Raw genomic sequence first — 16,461 nt, 5'->3', positions numbered from 1 at the left:
GCCTGTGCTGTCCGCACTGCAGGAGCCACCAGTCACATGTGGCTATTGAGCACTTGGAATGTGGCTACTGCAGCTGGGCAACTGAATTTTAATTCCATTGAATTTTAACTGTTTATATAATTTAGCTTTTTCATCTTTAAAGTTTATGAAATCTAAATACAGAACAAATGTTTCCACTGAAAACTTAGGCTATGAATAGAGATGGGCTTTCAATGTGAAAACAGACACACTGGAATTCCTAGGACTTCGTGCCCACCCCCAAGTAAATATCTCTCATTCTTAATGATTCCATGTTGAACAAATCTTTTCATTTAATTTTTAAATTAATCTCTGAATTAATCTTTTCATGAATTTCCCTTTTCTTTTTTAATGTAGCTATTAGAAAATGTACACTTACGCGGGTCCCCCATTGCATTTTTGTTTTGTTTTGCTTTTTTAATCCTCACCCAAGGATATTTTTCCCATTGACTTTTTTTTTTTTTTTTTTTTAAGAGCGAATGGAAGGGAGAGGAAGAGACATACATATTGGCTAGTTGCCTCCCACATGCCCCCAACCAAGGCCGGGAGCCTGCAATCCAGGCACGTGCCCTTGACCGGAATCGAACCGGGGACCCTTCAGTGTGCAGGCCGAAGCTCTACCCACTGAGCCAAACCAGCTAGGGCTGTATTTCTCTTGGATGGGGCTGGGCACAATGCTACAGTGCAGAGCCTAGAGTGTCGATGACAGGCGTGCCTCCTGTTCTCATGGAGTTTACAGTCCAGCAGGGGACCCCACTTTGGTTTGGAATGGGAGAAGGGAATGGACAAAGGTAACTGAGGCGTGGAGGTGGGCTGTCCATCGGATCCCTTCAGAAGTGGGTGATCTGACTCCTCAACAAGAGTCCCAGGCGACTGACACGGGAGTAGAAGTGCTCTCCCAAAGCTGGCTCCCTTCCCAGTTGTTTTTCCCAAAGTATGTATGGAAGTCACACATAAAAAAGATGTCCTAAGGTGCCCACCTGTGCCTTTTCCATAAGATCACCATTGACCTAGTCCGTCCTCCCCACCCTGCCTCCTCCCTACAGTGTGGAGAGGTGGAGAAAAAAAATAATTGTCCAAAGCTTCTGAAGGGGGCGGACCTGGCACGCTCCAGGCATGGCAATAGCTGAGAAAGGAGGCGGGGCTGGGGAGGGGAGGAGCTGGCCTCATGCCCAGGGCTCCGTGCCAGGCTGATCCAGAGGCAGGGCAGCCAGACAGGCAGGCAGGCAGTAAGGCGGGCGGGCAGGTGGGTTGCTGAGCAGGGTTGGGGCTGGGAAGAAAAACACTGACCAGTTACTGGAAAGTGTGGAACCAGGCTGAGCAGTGCCAGCACCAAGGAGAAGGCCAGGGTATAGGAAGGGACCTGAAGGCAGGGACACTACTGAATGCACCTGTGGTCCCGTCAACATGTTCTCTGTAATGTATGCGGCACATATGCACCGTCCCCCATGTGCGCCAACTCTGGCACTAATGTTGGGGACCAGCAGGGGAAAAGCAAGTCCACAGAAGACTTGGGCTGAACCCTAATCCCTCCCATTTGGAAGGCTCTTGTACTTTATTTATTTATTTATTTATTTATTTATTTATTTATTTATTTAATAGAGGGAGGGAGAAACATCCATTTGTTGTTCCACTTATTTATGCATTCACTGGTTGATTTTTTAAAATATATTAATATATTCTTATTGATTTCAGAGAGGAAGGAAGAGGGAGAGACAGATAGAAACATCCATGAGAGAGAATCATGGATCGGCTGCCTCCTGCAAGACCCGGGCATGTGCCCTTGACTGGAATCAAACCTGGGACCTTGCAGTTCACAGGCTGCTGAGCCAAACCGGCTAGGGCCGTTGGTTGATTCTTGTATGTGTCCTGACCAGGGATTGAACCTGCAACCTTGGCGTATCGGGATGACGCTCTAACCAGCTGAGCTACCTGGCCAAGGCACCGTGTACCATATTGAATAGTTCCTGGTCCACCTGGAGTCCAGACAGAGGATATTATCACTGGGCTTGTACATGACCAAGGATACACACACCCCACACCGGGTTCAGCTGAAGGAAATAAGATTCATACAGTGAGGCAGGAGAGCTGTAAGCCCCACGCCTGAGAGGGTCCTACACAGTCACTCTGATTTTACAGGGGGAGAAACTGAGGCTCAAGAAAAGGGAAGAACATGGCATCTGAGGAAGGACTGGAACTCAGCTCCCCCTCCCCTGCCCGCCCCTGATTAGTGGTTTCTGCTCATCTCACCAAACCTCGCTGCTTTCTCTCTGCCATGAAGTGTTAACACAGCAGAGTCTGTACCGCCCCGATGGCAGCAGCAGGAAACGTGCCCATATTCTGTATGGCTAAATGCGTGCCAACTGGCTTTTACTGCATGCGGCTCTAATTTGGGCACAGGATTTAACTCGCACCAGATCTAACGGCACTATAATACGGCTGGATGGCTGTCCGATTTGTTAGCAGGGTAAAAGGGTAAACATTCGATCTCGCAAAATTTCATCTAGGCTTGGCACCGGCCGGGAAGCAACCGTGTGACGCAGAGTGAGAAGGTGCCGCCTGGTGTTAGCGAGCGAGCGAACCTCAAGAATGAATACTTTGCTCGATTCTCTCGTCTCGGAAATACATGGTTTGACAGGAGCGCCCGTATTTTTTTTCTTGCCCATCTGGGCAGCGCCAGAGGAAGCCAAAACAGAAGCTCTGAGTCAGTGCAGCGCTTTCCAGACAAATTCCAAGTCTGCCTGGGCCAAATGTCACTCCCTCCTCCCTCCACCGTTCTCTCTCTGCCTAGAATCTTGCTCTTCCACCAAAGCGGACGCCGGCCATGTGAGCGCTCCAGTGCGAAGTGGGAGGAAAGGGAATGTGGGGGGCCGGGAGGCGTGGAGAAGAGACCATCAGAACAAACCCGACATGTGGGGGCCAAAGAAGAGATGAGCAAACGTGAGCGGCGCAGCCTTCCTGGCTGAGGCAAGCGATGGTGCGGGGAAGGGATTAACCGCTGGGTTACCAGCCGCGGCCACTGCTCACCAACCATCCTCCTCAAGCTGGCAGTGGGAAGTTTCTGGGGTCTCCCCTGGGGGTGAAGGTGAATCGGCTCTGACGGAGGGAAAGGTGAAAGGGGGCCAGAAGGACCAATTCCTGCCCGGGCCTCACAGGACATGTTGGCCTAGCTCTCCCGCTGCTTCGTGGAGAAGTCAGCAACCCTCCTGAAAGCTTAAGAACCCAAAAGTCTGGCAACTCTTGAGGCCCAGAGACCTAGCTAAGGATGGAGCTGGCACTCGGAAAGCAGCGCGGGACATGCCTGCACAATGGAGAAAGGTCGAGTGTCTCCTCGGGGGGCACGGCCAGCTTGGAGAGCCCGGCTCAAGACAAGCATTCGGAGGTGAAGCTCTCAGAAGCAAGAGGACTCGGTCTCTGCAGCTCACAGTTCTGCACCGAGAAAAAGACTGGGGTTTAGTTATTCTTGGAATCTAAGGTTCCCCGGGAATAGGTGAGGCTGCATCCCAGGATTGGCGTGGAAACAATCATGTATTCTATTCAAGGAAAGGCGCTCTGGCCGCGTCCCTCCAACGCGAGATGAACAACCTCAAGAGATTCATCACCTCCACCTCGGCCGCCAAAGCCCTGCTGGTGGTCAGAAGCTTCAGGAAGCTGGTGTTCGCTTCTCCCTAGCGAGGCGGCCCGTCATCAGAACAGCTCTCCCCTGACCGGGCTCCCCCTCCCGGTCCGGTCCTGGCGTGGGCAGCAGCATCACGCCCTCTCTGCAGAGGCCTTTCTCTCTCTCTCCCGGTTCGGTCCGGTCCGGTCCGGGGATCCCTCCGGGGCCACTAACGGTGCCTTCCACGTAGGTCTCAGCCATCCTTGCCCCGGAGCAGGGGCAGGTCCCTAACAGCCAAGGGGACCGAAGCGCGGGGCACAGCTTGCTTGCGGGTGGAAAGTGGGCGCAGGCAGGGCAGCCGAGAAAGAGAGGTGCCTGGGAAGGGCGGCAGCAGCTGAGGGTGGGGGAGGGCGGCGGCAGCTGGGGGGAGGAGGGGAGCCCGCATGAACGGGCAATTGAGAAGGCCTGAGCAGCTGAGCGGCCGGGCTGGCGTCGGCCTGTGCCCCACGTGGGCGGCCCCTTCCCCCAGCGCCGCTCACCTACCCGGGAAAGCCGAGCGCGCACCCTCCCACCCCCGCCAGCCGCTGGGTGGGCCCCGCTCAGGGAGGGGGGCAGAGGATGCTCCCGGGGGCCCCCACCAGTCTAGAATGTTCTGCCACCAGCATCCCCTGGGCACCCCGACTCTGCCCGAGCCGGTCCCGCCCGGCCCAGGGGGCCCTCGGCTCCCCGCACCGGCCCGGAGGGGGAGGGGACCGGCGCTGGGGGCTGCCGGGTGGGGGTGGGGACCGGGACTTTGCCCTTTGTCTCTCTCTCCAGAGCCACCAGCCGAAACCCGACCCCATCGGCGAGCCAGGCAGCCGGCAAGGGGCAGGCGCCCCCTCCGGGGTCCTTTAGTAAATCCAGACCCGACCTCCCTGTGGTCAGGCTGTGACTGAGGTGGTCCTGTGGGGGAGGGGGCCCCGCTGCACAGGCCTGCAAGCATTTAAGTGGGAGCCGGTTGGGGGTAGGGGCTGGAAGTGGGGCCGCAGGAGCCGGGAGGGAGGGAGGGAGGGAGAAAATGGCCCGGGAGGCGGCATTCCTTAGAGACCTCGGCGGGGCTGCGGGAGGAGGCCTCCCACTGAGAAGGCAGGACGGGCCTGGGAGTGCGGAGGGCTGGGCCGGGCCGGGCCGGGCTGGGGGCAAGAGCGAGGGGCCATCGGCTCCCCCGGGCCTGGGGCCTGCGGATGAAAGGCCCTCCTCCCCCAGCGAGCGTTCTGGGGGCCTCTGCAGCTCGGTCACCCCCGCGAGGAGTCGGGCATCTGTCTGAGGGTGAGAATCACCTTCATTTGTCCGCCCTTTTGGGGTGTCATCAGTTAGTGATAATCTGATTAGTACCTCACCTTTGCCAAGTGCTTTATAGAGTTTACAAAGTGCTTCTTTACACCACATTTTCCTATGAACCTAGAGCCACGACAAGAGGATGATGTGAGCCTCTAACCCAGCGACTTTTCAACTGGTGCGCCCCAAGAATGTTTAAAATATGCAGTACCTGACTAGTCAGGGGCACTGACCTCTCCCCTTAGACTGCCAAATAAAAGAAAATAAAAATGACAACAGCCAACGAAACAATAGCCATCCCGTGTGAATGAATAAAAATTATACCTACTTTTTTGTCAGATGGGCAAAAAATTCAGTTTTTGGTGTGCCCCAGAATTTTAGTAGTTTGTGTGCCGTGAGATAACATTTTTTAAAAGGTTGAAAACCGCTGCTCTAATCAACCACAGAAGATCAAGAATATTCTTATTTCCTCTCTGCAGTTAAAATAACAGGCTCAGAGGGGTTAAGGGACCAGCCCACGGTGACACCAGTCAACAAGTGTCACTGTACCAGGAAGCCTGCTCCTGCTTGTCAAGAAAAAAGGTAAATGGGTTCTTGCTCCTCAAAAACATGTATGAACTATTAAATAAAAACATGTATGAACTCTGAATTGATTCTGTAGGAATGTAACAAAGGGATGTCCCTCCCTGACCTCCCCACCACCACCTCCTATTTTCTCCAAGGTTGAACCCAAACAAAAGCAAGGGGGGGGGGGGGCGGTATCAGCCCAGGTTCCTAACAGAAGTGCTAAAGGATGGAGGCTCATACAACTCAAAATACTTAGCCAGCTTATTTTATGGGGTTTCTGGAGGATTGAGATGAGGAAACGAGATCCAGGAAAGGGTACTGATCCTAGATCCCACAGTCTGCACATGTGAGGAGAGAGGGCTGAGACTGATACCTGAATTCTAACCCCGCTCAAGCCCTCCTCCATGAGTGATTTCCTTCCAAGAGCAAAATATTCCCAATGCCCATCTCAGCTACCTAGACAAAGGAAGAATTACCTAGATTTCTTCAATCACTCAAGACTGCCTGAAAACCCCAACAGTGAGAGAGAAATACTACCATGCAAAGCAGGTATGAAACATCTGGGGAGTAAGAAGATTCGGAGCATGGAGAGATCAATGTTGGGTGTGTTTTTATTTGCTAACCTTATGCTCCCGGATGAAAAAAGCTCAAGATAAGAATCAACTTCTCAGAGCATTAGAGCTCTTTCTACCTTGTGAGAGAGAGCTCAGCCTTGCAGGTAGAAAGGCATGGGTTTAAACCTAGCACTACTACTTACTCAAGGTAGTACTTTAACCACGCAGAGCTTCAGTTATTCCTCCTTCTATAGAAAGAAGATTAATACCTTATGAGGATTCACTGAACTAACAGGGACTAGCTCTGAGTAGACACTCAATGAATGCTCCCTACGCTTGTAGAAGAGCTCATCTTTTGACCCACATCACCTGGCACAGTGCTCAGGAGCCAAGAAAATGCCCAAGAAAGGAAAGAAACAGAAACATCTGCCCACTGACCTGAGCCCCTGTCCCCACTAGCATGCCAGCCCTCTCGACAATGCTCTCTCCTTAACCCAAGCCTCCATTTTTTCGGCCTATCCTCCAAAACACAGCTTAGCTCAAAGCTTCCCTTACCTCTATTTGAGTTCCTGAGGTTGTGTGCCTCTCATTTTACTATACAGTCTCTTGGCCTCTGCTGTCCCACCGCTTTTCCTGGATCTAAAGTGAAAGTGCTTGCTGGAGGGCAGGGATTTTATCTTTTACCCCTTTCGTGCAGCTTCCCCTCTCAACCCGAGTCCCTTCCCCACCCTGAAAAAGACGCAATCATGCTAACTAAAAACCCAGAAAGTAATTAATATTTAATACAGAAGAGGGGTTAGGCAAAGACTCCCATTTCATGTGGGATGAAGAGGTGATCGCTATGTAGGAAAAAGCAAAACTGGCAGGAGTTTAGATGTAGCTGGCGGAGAGGCCGATGGGGAGGCATCCTTTCATGGGTACAGAGTTGCAGTCTTGCAAGATGAAGAGTTCTGGAGATGAAAGGAGGTGATGGTTGCAAAACAATGTGAATGTTTTTAATACCACTGAACTGTACATTTAAAATGATTAGGACAGTAAACTTTATATACACTTTTACCAAGAATAAAGTGAAAAATGTGAAAGCCTATGGAGAAAAAGTATTCGATATATTATATTTCTTTTTATCTCCACCCGAAGACCAAGGTCTTTCCCTTGTTCCTCGTTGTATTTGTAGTATCTGGCAGAGGGCATGTCATGCAACATAGACCCTGAATATAAAAATAAGTGGATGAATGCATGCACACATGCATGAAAGGGTACACAATTAAAGGTAGCCATCTTCGCAGCAATATGCAAGCTATCACAGAAGTCCATACCATCTTACTAAATATTTTCTGACATGGAATTTAGTTGTAAATATATTATTTTTTTTAAATCCCAATGGCTAATGACTAACTAGCAAAGACACCCTTCCCCCCCCCCCCCCCCCACAGGCTAAAGTTGCTGATGATGGGATGTTTTGAAGAGGGCAAAGGAAACTACTCATTCAAGATGGTCAGTGAGGAGCAAGAGTAGGAAAGTGAAAAACACATGAGGTTTGTGAAGATCACTTAATTCCACTTTCTGACTACCCCCAGCCTCTTCTGGGCAGGTATCATTCTACCCTGTTCTATTCTGTTCTATTCTGTTCTATAAAAAGCCAGCAGCAGCAGCACTGAACTGAACAGTAATAAACATAGGGAGGAAAACCCTAGATAAAATGACTTCCTCGGCAAGAGGTTCCCTTCTTTGAAATGAAATAAAAAGTTGCTGGAGTGGACACTTCAACAGGAGTAAAGGAAATATTCTGAACCCTGCTGCCTCCACAGCCAACGTCCTATTATGTCTAGTCCTTGCTCGGAACACGCTAACCAGATGCAGCCACCAAGAGCCATGTATGTCTGTGAAGCATCATCTTTGCCCTCTAATTTAGGGCTCTTGTCTCCAAATCCCGCCAAAGCAACTGCTCTCTATTACAGTTGGACCTCTCCGCCCAAGCAACTTACAGACCTGGAGGAGGAAGTAGAATAAATATTTGTAACTCTGAATAGACACCCTCAACAAGTCTACTCCACCCAGCAGCCCCCACTTTAGTTCCTGTCTCCCCTCATTTTCTCCTCCTCGGGGTACCTAATGGCAAGTTGACGAGCCCCAAGCAATCCCAAATGCCAATCCAGTCATTCTGCATGAACTAATTGTAAAACCCTTTATAGTAACTGATTAAAGTCACAAGCCTGTTAAATGGCCAAAAACCACATCCGATTAGAGCCCATCCCCTCCCCACCCCACTAACAGAAGGTCCAATCCTCCTTCCCTGGACTGAGATGTCGGCAGGGGTTGTAGGACTGTGCATGGGTATGTGCACCCTTTGAGCAGCGAGGGCTAAAGAGAGGAAGTGGACATGAAGGTGACTTCTGAGCACATCTTTGGGGACTGTTTCCAGTCCAGGGGGCCAGGGGAAGGATGTGAGGACACTGTGGCTTTACCCCCAGCGCCCCACAAGGAAATAGGGAACACTGCATGCACTCACTTCCCGGGCATCCAGGGGTCCCCAACTCCTGCATGCCTATGTTGTTAGTTTACCAAGAGCAGAACATTAAGGCAAACATGCCTATCTCCCACCAAGTGGGGAAACTACTCTCATTTCTTCTTCCCCCAGACCCTCTTCATCCTAAATTCTTACAACACCTACCTTGCCGGCAGAATTAGGATGGCTCGCCTCTCACCAGTGTCACTACCATACATGCACCTGAGACAGTAGCCCCAAACTGTGACATTTCAGCTAGGAACCTGGCCTGGGATCAAGGCATCAACAACAAATAGAATATATAGCCCATTTCCCTAAGGACCAATCAGTAACACTCCCACCATGCTCACCCCATCTCTCCCAGCCTTTTGTTTGAGAGAATGGGTAAGAGACGTGGCATACAGTTAGTTATCAAAACAACCTACACACATATCCCCTTCACTATGTCTATCCCTCCTTGTCCCATACAAAATACATGCCCAATCCACATTATACGGAAGCAGCCCTAGATATTTGCCCCAAGCTGCAACACACAGTCCAAAAGCAGGCAGAGAGGTCCATATCCAAAACAAATAACAATGGCTAATGTGTAAGAGAGCCCGTTTACAGTACAGAAATTGAGACTAAAGGAGGTTAAGTAACTTTCCCAGTTTCCCAATCACTGCCTGACTCCAAAGCTCTTGTTTTTAAACACTTAACTCTCCTGGGAGACCTTTCCGAGGACTGCGCGGGGGACCTAGGGTAGTTTATGAGACTCGGACCTCGTACAGCTTCCTCCCCGAGCCTCCAGAATTCTGAATGATTCCTCAGGAATTCTCAATGAGTCTTCCCTGCTCCTGTTGCCAAAGAACTCAGCAGACCCCACGAACAACCTTCACACACAACGATTTTTTAAAAATTTCTGAATTTTCTGATTTCTCTTCTCAAAGATTCTATCTATTCCCAATCAACTAAATTCCCCAACCAAATTTCACATTTCAAGCGGTCAAAACATCTGGATAAAGGACTACTTTTTTTTTTCTGACGGAAACTAACTCAAGATGAATAAAAATTGAAGTTTGCCCTAGCCGGCGTGGCTCAGTGGATAGAGCGTCGGCCTGTGGACCCAAGGGTCCCGGGTTCGATTCCGGTCAAGGGCACGTACCTCGGTTGCAGGCTCCTCCCCGGCCCGGGCCCTGTTCAGGGCGTGTATAGGAGGCAACCAATCAATGAGTTTCTCTCACATTGATGTTTCTCTCTGTCTTTCCCTCTCTCTAAAATTCAATGGAAAAATATCATTGGGTGCGGATTAACAAGAAAACAAAAACACCCAAAATACCAAATTCCTCATCAAATGTATTGAGAAGTACTGGGTTAAACGAAGGGTGGACGATTTCTTTACCGTGAGAATTCTCAGAGCCTTCGTCAGGCCCACACACATTCAGAATATCCGAGATGGGTACGGGTACATGGTATGCCCCATTCTGACACTGGTTTGGCCGGGGGACTGCTTGTGTCTGGAGACTGTCTTTTGTTGGGAGTCATTGTTCTCTGTACCTCCTTGCAGATCCCTCCCCTCTAACGTGCAAATGTCTTGCAAAGTGAGTTTCCATGAAATTCTACCAAGTCCTGGTCATTGAGAAAGAACAAAACTTCAGAGTCACAAACTCGGTCACAGCATCAACCAGCAGTGGACTTCCGTGACTTTAAAAAAAAAAAAAAAAAAAATTGAAGTTTTCCTTAATCCTCTTTTAATCCTAAGGAAACGTTCAGAGGATTTTCTAGAATTCACGGAACAAGCATAGTAGAGAGGAAAATAGAAAATGAAGAGAGATCCTCCATTTGCCCTGTCTCCTCTCTAAGAGAGATTTTCTCCACAATTCTCCCCTGAAGTATGAGCAAAATTCCCACCCATTCTGGCAGGTCTCTTCTATGCCTTTAGCCACCAAAATGCCACTGATCTAATCATCAGACTTGTCCTGAGGGGTCTTGAAACTATCTGGACAACCCAGTCAAGAATTCTTTCCATCATCCAGCTCTTTGCTCTCTGTTTCATTCCAAAGCAGTCTCCTGATGGTTAGCCACGCTCTACCCTCTATCACACGACCAGAAATCAAATCCCGGGAGCCTGGGCTCTGCAGTCCGACCGCATTTCTGATGTTGTTGGTTGTGTGTACAGTTAGTTACATGTCCGTGTTTTGCAATCAGGTTTTCTCCAACTCTACTAAAACGAGGTCCAGACCTACTTTCCCCCTGGGATTTATCCATAATCCACACACGTTTTATTTCAGCAGTCTTTGTTTAGGGTGACGCTTGTTTAAGCCTGTTCCTTCAGTACTCACTATTCACTGCCAACTTACTGTGCTGCAAAGGTAAGAAGCAGGTCTTACCAACAGCTGGTTGGCCCTGCTTTTTCAGTACTAGGATGACCCCTGCCACACACTAAGAAGTAGTCTCTGCCCTGGCCGGTTTGGCTCAGTCAGTGGTCAGTCAGGGTGTGGGCCATGGACCAAAGGGTCTTGGGTTCAGATTCCCAGTCAAGGGCACTACCTGGGTTGCAGGTTCATTCCCTGCTCAGTTGGAGGCATGTCGGGGAGGCAACCAAGCTATGTGTCTTTTCCTCACCCGCACCCCTTTCTAAAAATTAATGGGGGGAGGGGGGGATATCCTTGAGTGAGGATTTTTTCTTTTAGAAAATTTTTTTTTCTTGATTTCAGAGAGGAAGGGAGGAGAGAGATAGAAACATCAATGATGAGAATCATTGATCGGTTGCCTCCTGCACACCCCCTACTGGGGACGGAGCCTGCAACCCAGGCATGTGCCCTTGAGTAGAATCGAACCTGGGACCCTTCAGTTCGCAGGCTGTTTGTTGCTCTATCCATTGAGCCAAACCGGCTAGGGCTTGACAAGTAGTCTCCTTTGAACAAGAGGGAACATGCAAGTTCCAGTAGAATGGAGTCAGCATACTGGGGACTGAACCTGTTGGCAATACCTCCTTATCACCGGCACTCTCCTGTATGATCATTTTCTACCCAAATCAAACTTTTATCAATAACCAAATAAGCATGCTTTCTTGAGTCCATGCTTTTCGAGGAGAGATCTTTTCGTACTCTGTTTTGACAAGCATTTTAAGAGGTGTGAGCAGGGAGAGAGGAAATGGTGTGCCGATTTTCGATTAACATGGAGCCAATCTCTGGCTGAGACCCTGAGAAGGATCCTCCAAGCCTTGCAAGTGGCCAACCTGAGGACCCGTTGCCTGTCTTTTACAACATGAACAAAACCCCCCATAGAACCTCGGGTTGCTCTTACTTCTTTTGTTATGACCTCGGTTACATGGAGACAGGCCATGTACTAAGATGACAGATTTGACAGTTCACTCTTCGGGGTTCTAAGCCCCGTGGCTAAGGTACCTCCATTTTCTCTCCACCTCTCTCATCCTCGTTTTCCCTTAATCCATTCTCTTTCTCTTCACTTCGTCTGGACCCACTGGCCTCTTGCTTTTTTGCCTTAGAATGGAAAGGTCCGGAGACAGCGGGGCCCTGGAAAGGTCCGCGCCCTGCGGCCAGGGAACACTCCACGCCGTGGGCGAGCCTGGGGGTGTGGGGGCTGCTTGCAGGCTGGGGTCTCGGGGGCCCTGGGAAAGGACGCCCTCCCGGGGACCCAGGCCTGCGGATGTCCGGGCGGGGACTTGTTCACAGGAGGAAGGCGGCGGCCCCAGCCAGAGGCGGCAGGGATGGCGAGGCTGGGGCTGGGGCTGGGGCTGGGGCTGGGCTGGGCGGGCGGAGAAGGGTTAGGGCCCGGCTGGCGCGGGCTCTCCAGGAAGAGGCGCCGCGACTTTCTCCGCTTTTTGAAAAGGGGAAGGGAAGGCAGGCAAAGTCCGAAAGCAAAAGCAGCCTTGCCCTGGGCTGAATGGACCGCGCGCGGGTCTTCTACACCGGGTGTCCGCGACCCCTTCTCCAGCCGCTCCTCTTTAAAAGGGAAGCGGGAAGGCCTCCTCGCCCCTGCCCCTCCCCTCTCTCTCCCCCCGTCTGGAATTTCCAGCCCCGGACTCGCTCCTCTGATTCCTTCGTCTCCCCTGCTGCTTTTTTCCCTCCCCTTTCCTCTCCCTAACACTCCCATCCCCAAGTCTAAGCTGCACTTTCTGGAAGACATTAGCCACATTTTAAGAACCCTTTAAGAGGATGGAGGGAGAACAAGACTAAATTTAAATTCTAAAAGCTGGCAAAATGTATGCTTTTCAAATGCCTTTGGTTCATGCATTTATTCTAATGACAACATCACCACTACTAGCCCCACACACAAAAATCAACGGAGGTGTAACCAATACATATATGGCTTCAACACAAACCCCTAAACTTCAACAAATAACACTTGTTGGTCCCCCTTTTCACTCAGCTAAACAGATCTGGAATTTTTTGTAACGTTTCAAAATTGTATACTCCCTAGCCTGCCTTTGTCAACTAGCTATTACACATTCAAGTCTAGAATAAATAAATTCAAAAAAAAAAAAAAAAAGCCTTAAAAGTACCCAAACACATAAAATAGATTCAAATGACATATATTAAGGTAATTTTAAAAGATTAGAGGTTCAGAATCAAAATTCTTCCAATGGCTAATGTCATGTATTTCATCTCTAAAACATAATTATGAGAACGTTTTGCTCTTTTTCCCCCCAAAGCTGTGCCATTGAAACTTTACATTTGGAAGAGTTCACTATACTTTGAATAAATTAGTGATGGGAATTACAATTCTTCCCCTCTACTCCAAAGTTCTCCATCTGGGAAACCACTGGAGTAAAATTTCATCTTTCTCCTTTGAATGAGAAAATAAAGGGTTCTGGAAACGTAGAACTCTTTCAAAGGATAGTCAAATACCACAGTCCCTAGGAAAGTCATCTTGAAATACTGAGAACTTAAATAACAAGGATTTCTCTAGCAGTGAAGAAAATTTAATTTTTATGAATCTGTTAAGTGTACTTTCTAGTTGGAAATAAAAATGGGGAGGGTAAATCGATTTCCACCTTTCCTCCAAATAATGCAGAAAAGTTTTTTAAATCAACCATTTTAAAATTTATTTAAAGCCCCCCCAAAACTTAATATTCATAAGAAAACCTCTTTACTGAAAGTGTCATAAATGTTTCTACTTTTAAACATCCTTGCTGAATACCATCTGTGGGAAGATACATTGACAATCACAACCACTAAAGCAAAAGTGCCTGAAAATCCTCCCCCTCTAGTACTTTTTACCCCTTTTTTGCTTTTTAAAAAGACACTGTTTCTTACCCCCTTTATAATTCATTTTCAGCCCCTAAGAACAGTTTTCTCTAAAGGCATACCCATTTCTGAAGGCAAAATTTTTTTGCCTGTTTTGAAAACATTTAGTGACCCAATTATTTCTTCAGAAGCTTCACAGATCACTTCAGATTCAAAATAATATTCTGCCATTTATAAGACATCCTTTTGCAGAGATTTTTGAAGTTGCTGACTTTAGAAAATTAAACTGTAAAATTAGAATTAAATTTGAACACTTTCTCTTCTAAGAGTTCTCACACTTACAAGGCTGAGACCAATCCCTATATGTGTGTTTTTTAAATAGTTGGAAATTTAAGGGCAAGTGTCTCATTTTAAGACAATTTAAAGAACCACCCTTAACCTGCCTAAGGAAATCAAGTCTTAAACTAAAACACAATTCACTGAGAAAAATGCAGTATCTCTCTTTTTTTTTTAATAGCAACGCCTTTTATTTTGATGACACCAGTTGACAGTAGGTAAAAGCTATCTTTAGGCCACATTCCCCTAGAAAAAGGCATACACAGTGGCAAATGAAACAAAGTTTAATTCCCTTAAAAAGCCAGCCATTTCCCAAAATAAACAAGACTCACTATGATGTACCCCTTTACCTTAACTACTCTTATGTCTCTAAATATAACACATATACAAACCCTCTCCCGCAGCTGTTTTTAAAATGCTTTTGGTTTTATTCCTTGGTCCTAATATCTGAGGGTGAATATATACAAATTCTCAACAAAAAGTCGAAACTGTTGACCAAAATTCCAACACTAAGAGGGTGTTTCAAACATTCAGCTTTTCAGTTCCAATGTCCATAATCTTCAGGAAATCTACTGTATCTCAGAGAAATTGGTCCCCCATTTAAAAATTTCAACTTAATGCTTTCAGTTTAAATGTATCATGTTCAGTCTCTGGGGTTCTTAAAAAGATACAAATTATATTTATCAGATAAAATTAGAATAAAATATATTAATACTTCAAAATCAGGGTTGTTCAGAGGTTAACTGCTATAATATCATCTTGTTTGACTTCCCTCTCTAAAAAAACAACAAAAACCAGGACCATTTAGTTTGCTAGGTTTTTATGAAAACCTTAGAAATGTTTAAAGTCATAATTCATTTGGAACTGGGTACATCAAGAAGAATTCTCTTCTATTTTAAACAGCAAAAACACTAGAGTATACATACACATGTATATGCAGTTGTTCATTTTGCTTAAAATATGAGTCAGTTAATGAAGTAGCTCCTGTTACATACATCCATGAGTGAAAAAGCCAGTGAACAAACCAACTGAAAAAACACTTTTCAGACAGACTAAAACACATACCACCACACGCTTCCCCAAAGAACAGAAAATGATAGAGCACACTGACTTCATGAAAACAAACTTTCCTTTTTTAAATCCTAAAACTTCAAAAATGGATTCATTCTAGAAAAATGAAGTGCCTTTTCACCACCACCCACAAAATGAAATAATACACAACTGACTCAATGTTTGTGCTCACAAATTATTTCAGGAAGACAACACACAAAAGATCCAATTTAATATGGGTGTGGAAGGCAGATCTCACACACCCCACCCCTTCCCAACTCGAAAGAGCCCTCAGTAATGCATTTTGGAGGGAACCAGGAGCCTAAAAATGGCTTGAAAGCAAGCAGATGGCTTAGGGAAAAAGATCCATAAGTACAGAGCACCATGAAAATTCAAATATAAATGTTTTGGGTTCCGTTTCATCACATTTTGCTATTTCTCTTGCTTTTCACTGCACTCCCTTTAAAACTTAAGCCATGCTGAAGAGGAGAAGAAAAAATTCCCACATATTTTGGCATTCTAGTTATTCTGGAGATTTTTCATCAAACATTCAGCTTCCCGTTCAAATGTCCACAATCTTCTCACTAAATCTACCTGGTGTCAGTGTATTCCCATCCCCCAGAGATGTTTCAAAATGATAAGGCTTTCCTTTCTGTCCTCCCCATTTGATGACCTCTTTATCCTAACTCGCACGGCCGTTCCAACAACAGAGTATTTCCAGCCCCGGAGGTTAAATCACAAACTCTGTAAACATAGTTACAAGGCATATTGATCCTCTACAGATACAATGGTGCCAAGTTATTTCAAAATCTCAAGCTAAATCACTGAACAGACTGTTCCTGGTGTTAAAACTTTCTAGATCCTCTTAACCTCCTCCAAAGGAGCATACCCACCCACCGCTACCTTCCCACCCAGGAAAGGCCAGGGACGACTCTGAAATGCAGCCAGTTTCCAGCTGCAATGAGGGGAGAGGAGCAGTGAAAGAATCCGAGGTTTGCTGGGGGCTCCGCCGTGACAGGAGTGCACTGTCAACATGTTTCAAGTCAGATTTCAGAAAGCAGGGAGACTGCCCTTATACCTCCCAGCCAGAGTTCAATGAAAAATCTGAAATCCACCATGAATTCGATTTGGGAGTAACACACAGAACTAACCCACTTGGCTGAAGTGAGGACAGAATGGTATTGGGACACACACACACACACACACACACACACTCCATTCATCCAGGGAGTTCTAGACCCTCCAAAGCGCCCCAGCTCACAGCCTGAACACAAAGCTCTCACCCCAGATGGTCCCCTTGTAACAATGGGCTGAAGGGGGGCT

General features: G+C 47.5%; 1 protein-coding gene across 2 annotated transcripts in view; it reads right to left on the bottom strand.

Annotated features, from left to right (window-relative positions):
- IGF2BP1 (insulin like growth factor 2 mRNA binding protein 1) overlaps window positions 1–16,461 on the bottom strand; it is a 38,227-nt gene that overhangs the window by 19,733 nt on the left and 2,033 nt on the right. The gene's annotated exons all lie outside the window — the stretch shown is intronic.

The sequence above is a fragment of the Myotis myotis genome, unplaced genomic scaffold (genome assembly GCF_014108235.1).
Source record: "Myotis myotis isolate mMyoMyo1 unplaced genomic scaffold, mMyoMyo1.p scaffold_m19_p_17, whole genome shotgun sequence".
NCBI lineage: Eukaryota > Metazoa > Chordata > Mammalia > Chiroptera > Vespertilionidae > Myotis > Myotis myotis.
The sequence above is the reverse complement of the archived record's forward strand: the minus strand, read 5'-3'. Positions and strand labels throughout refer to the sequence as shown.